The sequence below is a fragment of the Falco biarmicus genome, chromosome Z (genome assembly GCF_023638135.1).
Source record: "Falco biarmicus isolate bFalBia1 chromosome Z, bFalBia1.pri, whole genome shotgun sequence".
Lineage (NCBI taxonomy): Eukaryota > Metazoa > Chordata > Aves > Falconiformes > Falconidae > Falco > Falco biarmicus.
The window spans coordinates 36,942,553-36,955,897 of record NC_079311.1 but is presented as its reverse complement, the minus strand read 5'-3'; the positions used below and the strand labels follow the sequence as shown (position 1 = coordinate 36,955,897).

Here is a 13,345-nt window from a genome sequence, read left to right as displayed (position 1 = left end):
TGGTCAGTGCTATGTGAAATAACACCTGACCTAGAACTGCTTCACAGAACATGGCTACAACTGGCTGGAGTACTGGCATGTGCAAATGAACTAACAGAAATTTTCTTTCCTGGTATCCAGAGAAATATGTTTTTTCTCCAGTACCCAGCAGAGAACAACAGAAATGATTTTCATTTAGACCATAAAAATGAGACAAGGAGCAGAAGTACCTGGCAACATGGATCCTGCAACATCTGAAAGCAGATGGGAAGGGCAGAGTCATCTCCAGCTGGGTACAAATGAAATAAGCGCTACACACTCAGTTCAGCAATAGCGAAATGTTAAACAAAAACCAGAAGTAACAGCAATATTGGCCTGATCCCAGAACCTATGTAGCTCAGCTACAGCAGCTAAAGCCAGCTTACGATGGTTATGTGGCCTGCATGAGGCAATAAGCATTCTTCCATTGTCCCCAGACAAAAAAAAATCAGGCTACTCTTGAGCTGAAATAAAAACATCTGTGACATCTTCTACCAATTAATATGTTTAATCATAACTTTTTTTACACGTGTTACTTTCTTGCACAGTCAGCACTACACACGGCTTAAAATGACAGTTGTGGACAGTGTCCATAACCGATATCACACTGGTCTAACAGTGGGTGAACCATCACGGTTCAATCTTCAGTATTTCCCAAGAATGTATGTACTAAGCATATAAACTCTGCAGCACTGTAATTATGCAGTAACAACAATATAATTATAATTGTATTGACCAAATAGGCACAGTTCTGGGGAAGAAAAGGAATGGCAAAGAAACATCAGTAAGTAATAAAATAGTAAATACAGGATTTGGCAACTTAAGTGCAGCACACAGTATCTACCTTGTTCTCTCATTCAAGCAGAACGTGGAATAGCAATCCAGAAGACTTCACTAGAACTGATTTTAAATACCCTTAGTAGAATGTATTTAATATGTATTCCAGAGTATCTGATTAAGTGGAAGTATCTTCTCTTTCTCTGTATGAAAAAGAATAATCTTAAGAGACAGAAATGAAAGCTTAACCCTTCGTAAATACTGTAAAAGGTAAAGGCTGGATTTTCAAAGTAAGTCAGCACCCCTAAACTCTCATTCACAGAACATTCTTTTCACAGTTGCTGACCATTGGTTATATGGGAATCTTACCATAAGGCCTTGATTTCCAATTGTAAAATTATGTGTGTGTGTCTCCCTCTCTCTGTATAATGCAACAATTATAAAAGCAAAGCAAAAACTTTAGGGAATTAGTTCAATCAAATTCTTACAAGAGATTATTTACTAAGGGTACAATTTAAGTTCATAGTGCCTACATGTAACAAGCCTGCTGTGAAGTAATTAATTTTCTAAAACAAATACAAATTTTATACTGCCTGTGTAGGTTAGATAGTCCAAGTTAAGAATTCATGTACTGCTTCTGCTTCTCCTTCTGCATTCATGGATGAGAGCCAGTGGATCTAATGATGCTGTGTAATATGGATATATTGGGTCAGACTGAGTCAGAGTGATGCTAGACCAAGTTTCTTAGCGATTTCATAGCCAGCCACTGGTCTCTCTCTCATTTATACTTTTAATTTATGTTTCTATAGTTTGAAAAAAGCTTTGCCTACATTATTGAACCCTTTCTCTTTAGCATAAATATCTGCTGGTTACAAGCTTTGTAACCTTTAACACTTACTGCCTCAAGAAATCTCCATCAACAGAGAAAAGTCTTAATAGTTAAAATGTGTTTTCACTGATTTCAACAGGCTTAGAAGATTTATTAGTTTAATAGATAAATATATTCTACAAACTATCAATCTAACTAAACAAGAATGCAATTATTAAATGTTTATTCTGTAATTTTATATTTTTAATGAGAGTTTTGAGCACATTTTTGCTCATCTGTTTTTTAAAGACCAAACAAAACATTACGAATCTTGTGGTACACTACCACTGTGAGCTGAAGGCAAACAAATCAGCTACCTCTCATGCTCCCAAGCAAACATTTCCAGAGACCTCCTGTCAAGCATGCATTAGAAATGTTCTTCAGAAGACAAAGGCAGGTCCCCAGAGTCACATGAGGAAAGACAGACTTGCCATGCCATTAATCCAGTTCTTTCTCCTTACCTCATTAGTTATGTCTCAGAAACAGTTATTTAATTAAATTTGCAGCACCCATCAACAAAATTATGGATGCATATAATAATAAATATAGGTGCAAAAGGGACCTTGAGTTAAAGAAAAATGAATTAAAAGCATGTATCTTCATATTGGCAACTTTCAGTTCTGGTCCCTGATCCTGTTAGCAGAATTAACCTGAAACAAACAAAATCTAGGGCACTATACAGCAAATAGGTGATGAATCTAGATGAGTCAAGTGAATAAAGAGACAGTGCTTTAAGAAAAGCTTTCTGGAAAGGAGGGGGTTTTAGCTCAGCTGGTGACCCAGGAGCCAGAGCAACACCTACTGCTGACCCTGCATTCAGACACGGGATATTTGATAAGAGGAGCTCAGTTCTTGCCGTGCAGAGAAGAGCGGCATTCATTTGCCAGCATTTGCAGGGACCACAAAGAAATCCTTGTGGGTGAACCAGTGAGGCCATGGACACCCCAGGCTTACCCGCCTCTTAGCAGCAGCAGGAGACATGTTATGGACTCCCAGCAAAAGGTAGCCAGGCCCCAGGCATCAGAAATAAGAGATACAGGAGTCAGCTCTTGGACAAAGAGCCATGGTTAAAGACAAACATGCAACCTGGAATACTTATGCAAAGGCTGAGAAGACACCGGGCTTAAGAAAACAGAACAGGCTGCAGGTCCAGAAGATCATCTATGTTATTTGTGAATCCCCAGCTGGCAGGTTACAGGGATGCCTCACGCTTATCCACTGGATAGGCTCTGCTCTTAAAATATGTCCACATACAAAGTTGCAGCCTCATTTCTCAGTCTCCTGTCAAGTGTCTCCACCTTTACACAACTACTGAAATCCAGAACATGTTTGCACTGCAGGCACAAGGCACCTCTTCACAAAGTGTCACTCAGAGATGCAGAAAAGTTCTTTTAGACCTTTACAGCCAAAACAAAGACAGTAAAGGAAAGGCGCTCCGTAATGCACCTATTTCTCACTAGCTTTATTATGGTTTGTTGTTTCCCCTAAAGCAGTGAAAAACTGTGCAATGTATGCTCTTCTTCTCTCATTTCTCTTGTTTCCCATATTAAATGAAAATAAAAAAAATAAATAAAGGTGGTGAGAGAAAGGCAGAAAGAGGTAAAAGCAGTTAAAGGTCCCCAAAACACAGTAGTCCTCCAAGAAAATAACCATCTCACAATAAACCTGGACATCTATCAGCTGAAGGGTTAACAGACTTGTTTCTAGCCTTTTTTCAAACAGATGTTCCACACAACATTAAATAGGGGCTAGAAAGAGGGAGGAGGCAGAGAATGAACTTTGTTGCAATATGGAATTTTTAAAGGCATTTCCTTCTCCCCAAGAGCCAAAAGCTGTGATCACTTAAGTCTTTGCTTTTTTAAATACATGTTCATTTTGTAGCTATTGCCAAACTAAATGAATCCAGTCTTTGAAAACCCTTTCTTAAAAAAAAAATCATAATTTTCCCCGTCATACTTGAAGTCTGACTTTTTTCCAAGAATGTCAACAAAAACGTATACGAATTTCAACCTTTACAATGAATTCTTCTAACTGTTCAGATGTGTGCCACAACAGTAAGTTAGTGTTACCGATCTTAAACTTTCACATCTAAACAAACTCATTTTACTCAATAATTAGGAAAACAAGAACTCATTTATTCCAGAATGGTATTTCTGTATTCTTTATTCAACAGTGGGGGGTTTTGTTGTTGTTTTGGATTGTTGTGGGGTGTTGGGGTTTTTTGGGATTGGGGCTCTTGGGTGGGGGGAAGGGAGCGAGGTGCTGGTTGGTTGGTTGGTTTTTCATTTGCTAAAGATAATATCAAATAATGAAAATACAGCTGTTGACTCTGAAATTCACATACGGCTTAGCAGTATAGAATAATATTTCAAATTTTATAAAATACTTTCTAAAACTGCATTTAGGAATGTTTTTCTTAATGAATAGCTTAAACTCAGTAATGCTTCCAAAGAACATTCCTATTTTCTGACTACACAGATGTTTGGTACACCTCACTCTTCCTTGATGTGAAGACCCGAAAGGCAGCATAAATTATTCAGGAATATGGGCTCCCAAATAAAATACTTCTTTCTCTCTTGAAGAGCTGTAAAATATTTTTAAAACTCAGATTGCATTAAAAATGTTTTTAAAAAGTCAAATATGTTAAAAATGTTAAAAAATCAGAATGTAGTTACTTCCCAGATGACAGTGTAGCTCAGAAGGCCTTGCTCTAGGAAAGGGAGAATTTTCTCATCTGCTGCAATAGAGATATACAACTGCTAAACTATATGAGCTACAAAAGTTAGAAGCAAAAAGTAATTTCATAAAAAATGCAAAAGCTGTTTTTGTTTCTAAGGGTCCAGACTAATCTATTTCTGATCTTTCTGTGTTCTACACATGGACATTACACATTGATAGCACTTTTCCACTCTGCTTTCTCACATCCAGCTTTATGCCTCTTACATTTAAGAAAAACAACTCTGAAAAACATTAGTCACCTTTAACAGGTGTAAAGGTAGACAGGTGGGAAATGAAAACAACAGAAGAATACTGATAAATTATGAATTATGTGATTAAAAATTCTTGCTGGTTAGGACCCCATGTTTATGTGTGTGTTGACAAGTGTTCATTGTAGAAATGACTTCCAGTAAACTATTCACAGTAGTCAACTGGACTGGAATGTGGAAAACACCAGCTACATCAACTAAATACTCTGAAGAAGAAGAAAACCTTAGATGCTTAAAGCAACCAAAATTAAAGTAACAACAGATAATTCCCATTCAGTATTGGCCATGATCCTCACATAGGTGAGGATTCCTGAGGCAGAGGCCACTTAGCAGAAGAGGAAGAACGCTCTGTGGCTCTAACATAGGAAAGGTATGCATCCTGGAGGACAAATGGGTATTTCCCTTTTGCGTAATTTTGTGTAATGCCACACTCAATCTTCTCCCGACAGTTTTTTTCATTCATTTCAATTCCAAAACATTAATGGAATGAAAAATATTTTTATTATTTTCTCTTATTCATTTGGCTAGAAATTACGCTTTTAACTGCTTTAACCAGTATTTGCTGTGTGTTAAGAAATTAATTTGTGTCCCAAGCTTCTGTTCCAACAAATGCAGTATTTTGTCTCTTTCACAAGCTTACATGGTAAGGATCATTTGTTTCTCTTTCTCTGCTATATGCCTAATTTTAGTCACTGTATATCCAAAAGCAAAAGTCTACATAAACAGAAAGAAAACTTATGCGATTCTCAGTAAATTGAGAGTCATCATGTCTTTTTCAAGGCTACACAGTCCAGCACACCAATAAAAGCTCTGAAGATCGGTTACACTACAACAACTTCCAGCATTTTTTTAATGCAAACTTTTATCAGAAGCAAAGGCACTGAAGTCAGTGAGAAACTTACTGGTAATAAACATTAAATCATTCTAATAATTAACAATATTAATGATTAACAACAACAATAATAATATACATTTAAATAATCACTACTGATGCAGCAGTATATGGGACACTTGAATTCCTGACACTGTAGCACTACTTCAAACACTACAAGAACTGTAAGTACAATGCACAGATTAGGCATATAATGAACAAATCAGACTCTAACCTCAGATATTTATATGCATTAGAATTATGTGCTTTCCAGAGTTTTTGAAACATAAGCAATAATTCAGAGCATACCCTGCAAACAGATGCCATCTGTATAAGTACCAAGCCTGAAGTTATGACAGAACTCAACCCATACACACAGCAGGGAAACTTTAACATCCAGGTCTTCGGAAAGCTGGCAGTACAAAGCCAGAACATCTGGGAGCTATCATGAGAGCTATAGAGACAGTTGTGTTCTCTTCTTTTCAAGCTCTTGCATGCCATTTTTCTGTCACTACCTCAGACCTGCAGGAAATGTGGCCTCCACTGCATCATGTGCGTCACACACATTATGAAAAATAACAGCAAGAAGAGCAGAAGAAGCAAAACACAAGCTGTTTCATAGCCCACTTATATTTCTGACTGAAAGCATACACTCACATCTTCAGCAAGAAAGGAGACATGCTACTTGCCTTTTAACTGTAAGGAAATTCAGTTACAGCACAAATAGTCCAGATTTTTCAGCAGGGGTAAAATAAAATGGCCCTCACTAAAACAACAGCTTGAACCTCTCTCTCAAAACCTTCTTTGCTGTCAAGTATGTGAAAGTAACTTTGTACTTTCGGGTGATGACAGAGGTAGCTGAACAAATGCCAAATACCATTAAGAGTTGTTTGCAGTCCTCCTGAGATTTCAGAAGTAGTTCTGTAGACACCAAAAGACATTATGGAACCAGAGTGATGTTCATGACAGCACCCTAAATTCTGGGCACCTGCTTAAAAAACCCTCATCTGTAATAATCTATGATATTTTCCCTAAAATGAATGAAAATCGTCCCCAGAACGTACTGAACATCGCTAAAAATGGAAGTCATGTTCACTGTTCAACAGTGATGTTGCAGAGGAATTGTAATTACACATCTTTATTGTACTCATGACTTTACATTAAAAACAACAACAAAAAAAATGTCACAGCCCTTGCACAGTGTACTCATGTAAACAATAGTTTCTTAACTATTATTTACATGAAAATAACTAGAAACTTGACAATCTTTTTTTATTCTTCTCATTCTTCCATGTTCTCTTTATACTTACATGACCCTTCCAGAGGAGAATGGTTCATAAGGGAAGAGAAAATGAACTGGGTGTTCAGTGCTTTAAGGCTGTGATGTCAGGACCCTGCAGTGCAGAGGCCAACCTCTGTATTACAGCCATTACTTATTCTTGATAAGCATCAGGTAAAACTGGGAAAGGTAATAGAACTCCAGAAGATTTGCAAATTCTCCTCAAGTTTCCAAACACAGTGGAGTAATAGATGACAGAAACTAAACTGTCCTTTTGAATTCTTAGCAAGGTAACTTTTTCCAAAATCTGTTCCCATAGCGTAAGCTATTTTCACTGAAATAATCTGGGGTGCCTACTGCCTGCAGAGCAGCTGTACTTTGTCACAGTTTGATGAAGCAGACCTGCTTTGACAGGGAACAGGGTTACTAAGGGCTGTCATTCATATATGCTGAACCAGAGCAGGAGATCAGTCGTTTTTTGAGCCCATGCCCTGCTCTTTATAAATATTTCCATGTGTTTGTAATTAGTGGGCTATTCTGGCAGCAAAGGTTATTGAAGGCTGTTTTCCAGACATTGGTTTTGGGTTTTTTTCCTCTCTACACAAGACTCAATCTTAGCATGTTTAATAACAACACAGCCAAACAGTAGGCTCCTGTATCTACATATATCAAAAAAACACCTTAAATGGAAGAGTTTACCTGCCTTCCCTTGCAAAAATTGCATGTGCTTTAGATACAGAGGGCCACAGAATGCAATTGAATAGCTTTTAGCAACGTAGCAACAGAAACCTTGCAAAGCACGGAAGATTTCTGAAATCTGGTTTTAGCTGCTGTAGTGTTCAGAGTGCCCTGAATAAGGGGAAGGATTCAATCCCTGCTGATCTGAAATTTCATTGTGCTAATTGTTTAATTAAGAAATTAAGTTAGTTAAGTATTCCCTTCCAATATCTGTAAGTACCTGCCCAATTAATATAGTATCAGTTGTATCTCAAGAAATACATTCATTTGTACACAAGAGGGGCAACCTATACTTTACAGGAGTAAATCATCATGGTCTTCAGAAACATGTGGCACGACATACCACACATACATCAAAATACCACATTTTTGTTTGTTCTTTTACATCAGACAGTAACTTAGGTATCAGCCTAACTGCTTCTATCTCATGATTACAAGTAGCTTACAAATAGTGGAATAATTGTACATAGCAAATATCCTGAACCAGATACAGCAATGAGGACTATTAATAATACACTGCTACAACACTAGGGAATACGCTGAATTCAGAACTAGCTGAATAAAGAAATATAACATGATTAAGTAACTTTGTAAACAATGCCTGCATTTCAGCTCAGCGAAATTAAAACTGTAGTGCTTAGTTTAAAATCCTTGGATACAAAAGGTAAAAATAAACCAAGCACAGAGTAAAGCGCTAGAGTCTAAAAGAAAAGTCTAATTTACTAGCCAAACCACTCTTTATGGTTTATGTGGCTCATGAAATTAAAGTAAGCTTTGAAGTTGTGGCATCAAATGTGGGTTCTGCAAGCTAATCTGACCAGGTGACTCTGATATCCTCCTAACGCCGTCTGTTCTGCGATGGCCAAGAGTTTCTGAAAGGAACAAGAATAAACCTAACTTAACCTACTGCTAACACAAGCTACTGTTTCTTGTTCAAGCCATACTATTGTTATGGTCTGACTGGTCACTGCATTACAGAGAAAGGCAACTGAGTCAATATGCACAATCAATACTAGCAGCAGTTAACTTACACAATTTTCTTTGTTACAAGAACCATTTAAATACACAATAAAACCTGCCATTTTAATTTGTTATGGGAATTGGAGGGAATTTAAAATATACCAACATAGGAATACCTGTGCTGGTAGAGCTATCAAAGTCAGGACAAGCCCAACATATTTCACCTTTCATCCTTCTACATACAAACTAGACCAGTAACACGTAATCATAAAGAGGATAAAATGGATATTATTTATTACATATCCATTTTAAAGAAGACTATCAGGAGAAAATACAGTCAAGAGCTGACTCTGCAAAGGGCCTTCACATTGAGTTACAATCAACAGAATTATTCACGTAACTAAATGCAACTCAAGTTATGAATTGGTCTTTAAATTAAGAAAATGTCAGGATTAGCTAACACACAAGAAGAATGAGAAACAGGGGGGATGAAAGTGAGGAATCTAAAATTATGCAGTCTTCAAGGAAGGCAGTAAACCATGCTGGTACTTCAGAAAGTCTGTTTAAAGGGAAAATTATTAGACGAGTCTCAAATTCCATAGCTACACATAAAACATAACCAATTACATTCAAACCATATCTCCATATTGTATATTTAACACAGATGGGTTAAAAAGCAAGCCTAACATCTAGTCCTCTTTAGTGCCTTGAAGAAAATTAGAGTTTGATACAAAAAACAAATGCAACCTAATTTTTCCAGTACTGAGTCAAAAGCAGACATAACCTTACAAGGTAATTTGATTTCATGATACTTTGACCATTTGGGAATGGAATGGTCTAATAGCAGCTTCCAGGAATTCAGCATAATTAAAGCCAGGCACGATCAGAACCAGGATATGGGCATGAGCCCAAACTGTAGGTGAAATTTCATTCAGATTTGCCCTTCAATTTCATTGTCATTATTTGTACTATTAAATACACAAGAGCAACAGACCTGAATAGAAACATAAGGACATGAAGTGGAAGAGTACTTTTTAACAGTATTTACTGTTGCAAACAAAAAACTAAAATAAATTATGAGATACTCATGCACACTGCTTGAAAAGATCAAAGTCTATCAGTTATTTACAGTACTAGAGTGCCAAGACTGACAAGTACCTGTACTCTAGAGAGGGCTGAAAATCTGTACAGATGGTTCCGTACAGGATTACACTTTCCTGTGTCTGCTCTATTATGAACAACAGAAAGGCTACAAACCACTCCACCATTGTTCAGGAAACTAGCTGAAAATTTCTGCCTCCAAATTTTCCAATCAGCAGCATCTCTGTTTACACAAGGATGTTCCTGTTATAAGCAGATAGTGTAGTTAAATGTTATAACACACTGACCTCCAATGTCAGTTGCTTTCCAGAGTTTACAAGCCTCAAGCCTCACTGGAATCCAGCACAGTATCTCATTCACAGTTGACCATAGTGAAGGAATGCTTGCACTATGAAGGAACAAACAGGCAGATAAAATGTAGTAGGCATGGCCAATAATATAACTGCACAGCATGCTCTGCATTTACTTTGAATTTCCCATCTGAAATTCCTCTGTGGTCTTCAACAGCACTTGCTACCTACAATTCACAGTTGCTAAGAAATGTAAATATGTAACAGTCATTCACACCTCTGCCAATGAAGAATTTCTGCATATACTATGTTTTCTAGTATTTATTCAGCTCAGTTTTATGAGTTCCAAGAAATGGGACCTCCCTTGAGAAACTGTTCCTGACGGTGACAGAAATCTTCTGATGGTACAATGCATTACATTGATACATTGACAGTTAAAAAAAAAAAAAAAAAAAAAAAAAAGGTTTACTGTCATGCTTCATTATTTTACCATACCCCTTACTAACAGTGATGCTTACACCACAGAAGTATTTCTGAGCTTGCACCTTCCTATGCCATATGCCATCACAGCTTCCTCAAAATGCTCACATCTAACCAATCCTCCTCATGCATTTGTACACATATACACAGGGTCCGATTATTTGTGTTGTTTTTCTCTGAGCCCCCTTCAATCCATTCGTATCTATTAATGGCACATACACATCCGTAACAACCTAGCAAAATATTTTCCCAAATCACAGAAAAGACTGTTCTACATGAAAGTGTTTCTATGTAGTCTGATTGCCAGCCCAGCCCTTCTCGAGCATGTTCAGAGACCTTTGCTTCAGAGGTCACACTGTCTCAAACAGTTTTTACCTCCCCTGTCCTGACCCTTTTTTTCTCAGTATGTCTATGGTAGCAGTGTAACTGTCTATCCAGCCACACTGTGATTTGAATTAAGCAACTAACCAGGTTAAAAATAACCCAGAAAAGGAGGGGGGGTGGGGGGAGCGGGGAGGAAGGTTATTTTTAATATAAATCACTCTTCCAACCCAGTTCACTGCACAGGTGCACATGGGATCTCCAGAGATCGGAATAAGCAGCAATGGCTGCAGTGCAGAATAGCACTGCCAGAAAAGGATATGGCCACAAAACTATACAGTCTTCCCATGAAGAACATCTTGCCAGAGAGAGTACTGTACTTCATCGCCTGCCCAGGATGCCCTGGGCTGTGATGAAGTACACAGAAACACTCACTGGTCTGAGATACAGGTGAAATCAGGTGAGAGGGTCTATTTTTATTCTGTGTTCCAAGTAAAGCAATGTATATATTTAAAAGTAGAATAAGGCAGAATATTTTCACCCCCAGTGAAGTTAGCATAAGAATTTCGATCCTTCCTCTCCACAGAACATTCTTCTGTCACTTCAGCTACACTCATGCATGCGGGATCACTGATATGATGGCTTAGAAACATCCCACCTTTAGAAAAGAGGCTCTTCATTTAAAATCTCATCTTTTAGTAACTATGATCTTCAAAATAAAACAAAAAACCTTGAGAAAAAAAATAAAATATTTCTATGGATTCATTAAAATAAGTATGTATTTATGTTAGTTTGGTTCCAGGTGTCTATGGACTGTGTTGGATACAGCAAACCTCTTACAAAGATTAACTTTTCTAGTGACAGGGCACCAAAACTATAATAAATCACACTGGTTTTTTTAACTTCTTGTTTAAAAATGGAACTTGAGCTGAGAAAGGCCAGAGAACCTACAGCTCTTCACCTTTCATCACTGTAAGGTTAAAAATGTAAGCTGAAGAAACACAAAACGCAAATTTACTGTCAGAAGGAAATGTCATTTACCTATGTTCTCATTTAGGATGTGAAAGGTTGCTGTTACCCCCTCTACCTCATGCCCTCCTCTGATGGGGAGGCAGCTAAACCTATTCACACTGTCCACCACAGTCTCTCGTTCCTTGTTTTGGACTCCTCTCTTCCCTTTCACAGCTCCCTATCCACTATATTCTCCCTTTAGGTCACTCTTTTTTGGTTGCTTTCTGCATTGCTGTCACTCTGTGCAACACATTGTTCTGGATTCTCATAGACTCTCTGCAACAGTGCCCTAATGAGAATTCCTCCTCACCATCTGTGGCCCTTTCTCCACAGCCTTCTAAAGGAAAGTCAAAGATCAGAGGCTACTTAACCACCCTAATACACATAGTAATTGAACACAGACTGTCCTTCACACTTCTCCCAGAAAACAGAAACATGATATTAAGTATCATCTTTATGTAGAAAGCTGAATATTATTTACTCCATAATAAGCAAGTTAACAATGCTATTGGTAAGAGAATTTTACTGGTGAGCATTCTTTCACCTACTGACAATTTCCTCTTCCCACTTCAGACCCTCAAAAAGTAGTGATTGATTTTTACTTTTGCTGCCATAAGTATTTATATCAATTCCATTGCTGTGACACCTCATTTCACTTTCTGCAGATGAGAACAGTACCAAACCTCCACTGTGATTCAGGGAAATTTATTAAATATTCACACTAGAATACCTAACTTCCTTAACAGGGTCATCGAAAATATATACTACCCAGGAAGAGAACTGCAAGCAATTTCAAAGTAGGTGATCAACAGTAAATTTGATCAAACATTGATTTAAAACTTACAGTGGTATCAAAAGCCTTGCTTTAACTAGACATCTAATCCAGCGATATCCAAAGCAGAGATACAATAAATATTCAAAGATGCCAACACTACAAGAACCGACCGCCTATAGAAAAAAATAGATGATCAGCTAGATGAAATACATATGAAAGATTGATGAGAAGTCCATAACTAAAGAACTACATGTTGCACCAACTGCAACAATCTTCTGCTTTGATCCAAGCATGGCACATAGCAATAGCTTACTCTCCAGGTAATAAAGGCAGGAAATATATCCTCACCCACCCAAAGATGAAAGAATATTATGGAAAGAGCTTTGTAATTATTCAGTAAGAAGTAGACTATATCATAAAAATAAGCCTGCATCTGCTGCGAAACTTTTTCTGTGCTATATGGAAGGCAAACACTATGAACTTAATGCTGTGCAGATAAATCATCCAGTAAAGATCTAGTACAGGGGTCCTCAAACTTTTTAACCAGGGGGCCGGCGCGGATGCAGTGGCAGGCAGCCATCTGTGGCTGCTTGGTTTCCCCCCCCAGCCCCCGGCAGGGGGGGGGGTCGGGGGGGTCTGTAAATACCGGGGGCCAGATTGAGGACCCTGGGGGGGCGTATCCAGCCCGCGGGCCGTAGTTTGAGGGCCCCTGATCTAGTATATCATACTGCTGACAATTCTGGATAAAAAAGACTGCAAAGGCTTCACTGCTGGTCCTTCAGAGGTAGCTTCACCACTTTCTTTGTGCTCCTTGATCCACGTTTTGACAATGTTCTTAAGAAAACTTAAATATCTCACTGTATGTAGCT

At 37.9% G+C, this 13,345-nt stretch overlaps 1 protein-coding gene across 2 annotated transcripts in view; it reads right to left on the bottom strand.

The window, feature by feature from the left end:
- ROR2 (receptor tyrosine kinase like orphan receptor 2) overlaps nt 1–13,345 on the bottom strand; it is a 154,396-nt gene that overhangs the window by 77,676 nt on the left and 63,375 nt on the right. The window contains exon 1 of one of the 2 annotated variants that reach the window (XM_056325467.1): nt 9,887–9,970. The exons of the other annotated variant lie outside the window; for it this stretch is intronic. The gene's annotated coding sequence lies outside the window, so the exon portion shown is untranslated. Of the gene's footprint in view, nt 1–9,886; nt 9,971–13,345 lie in introns of those variants that run through there. 2 annotated transcript variants of the gene reach the window in all.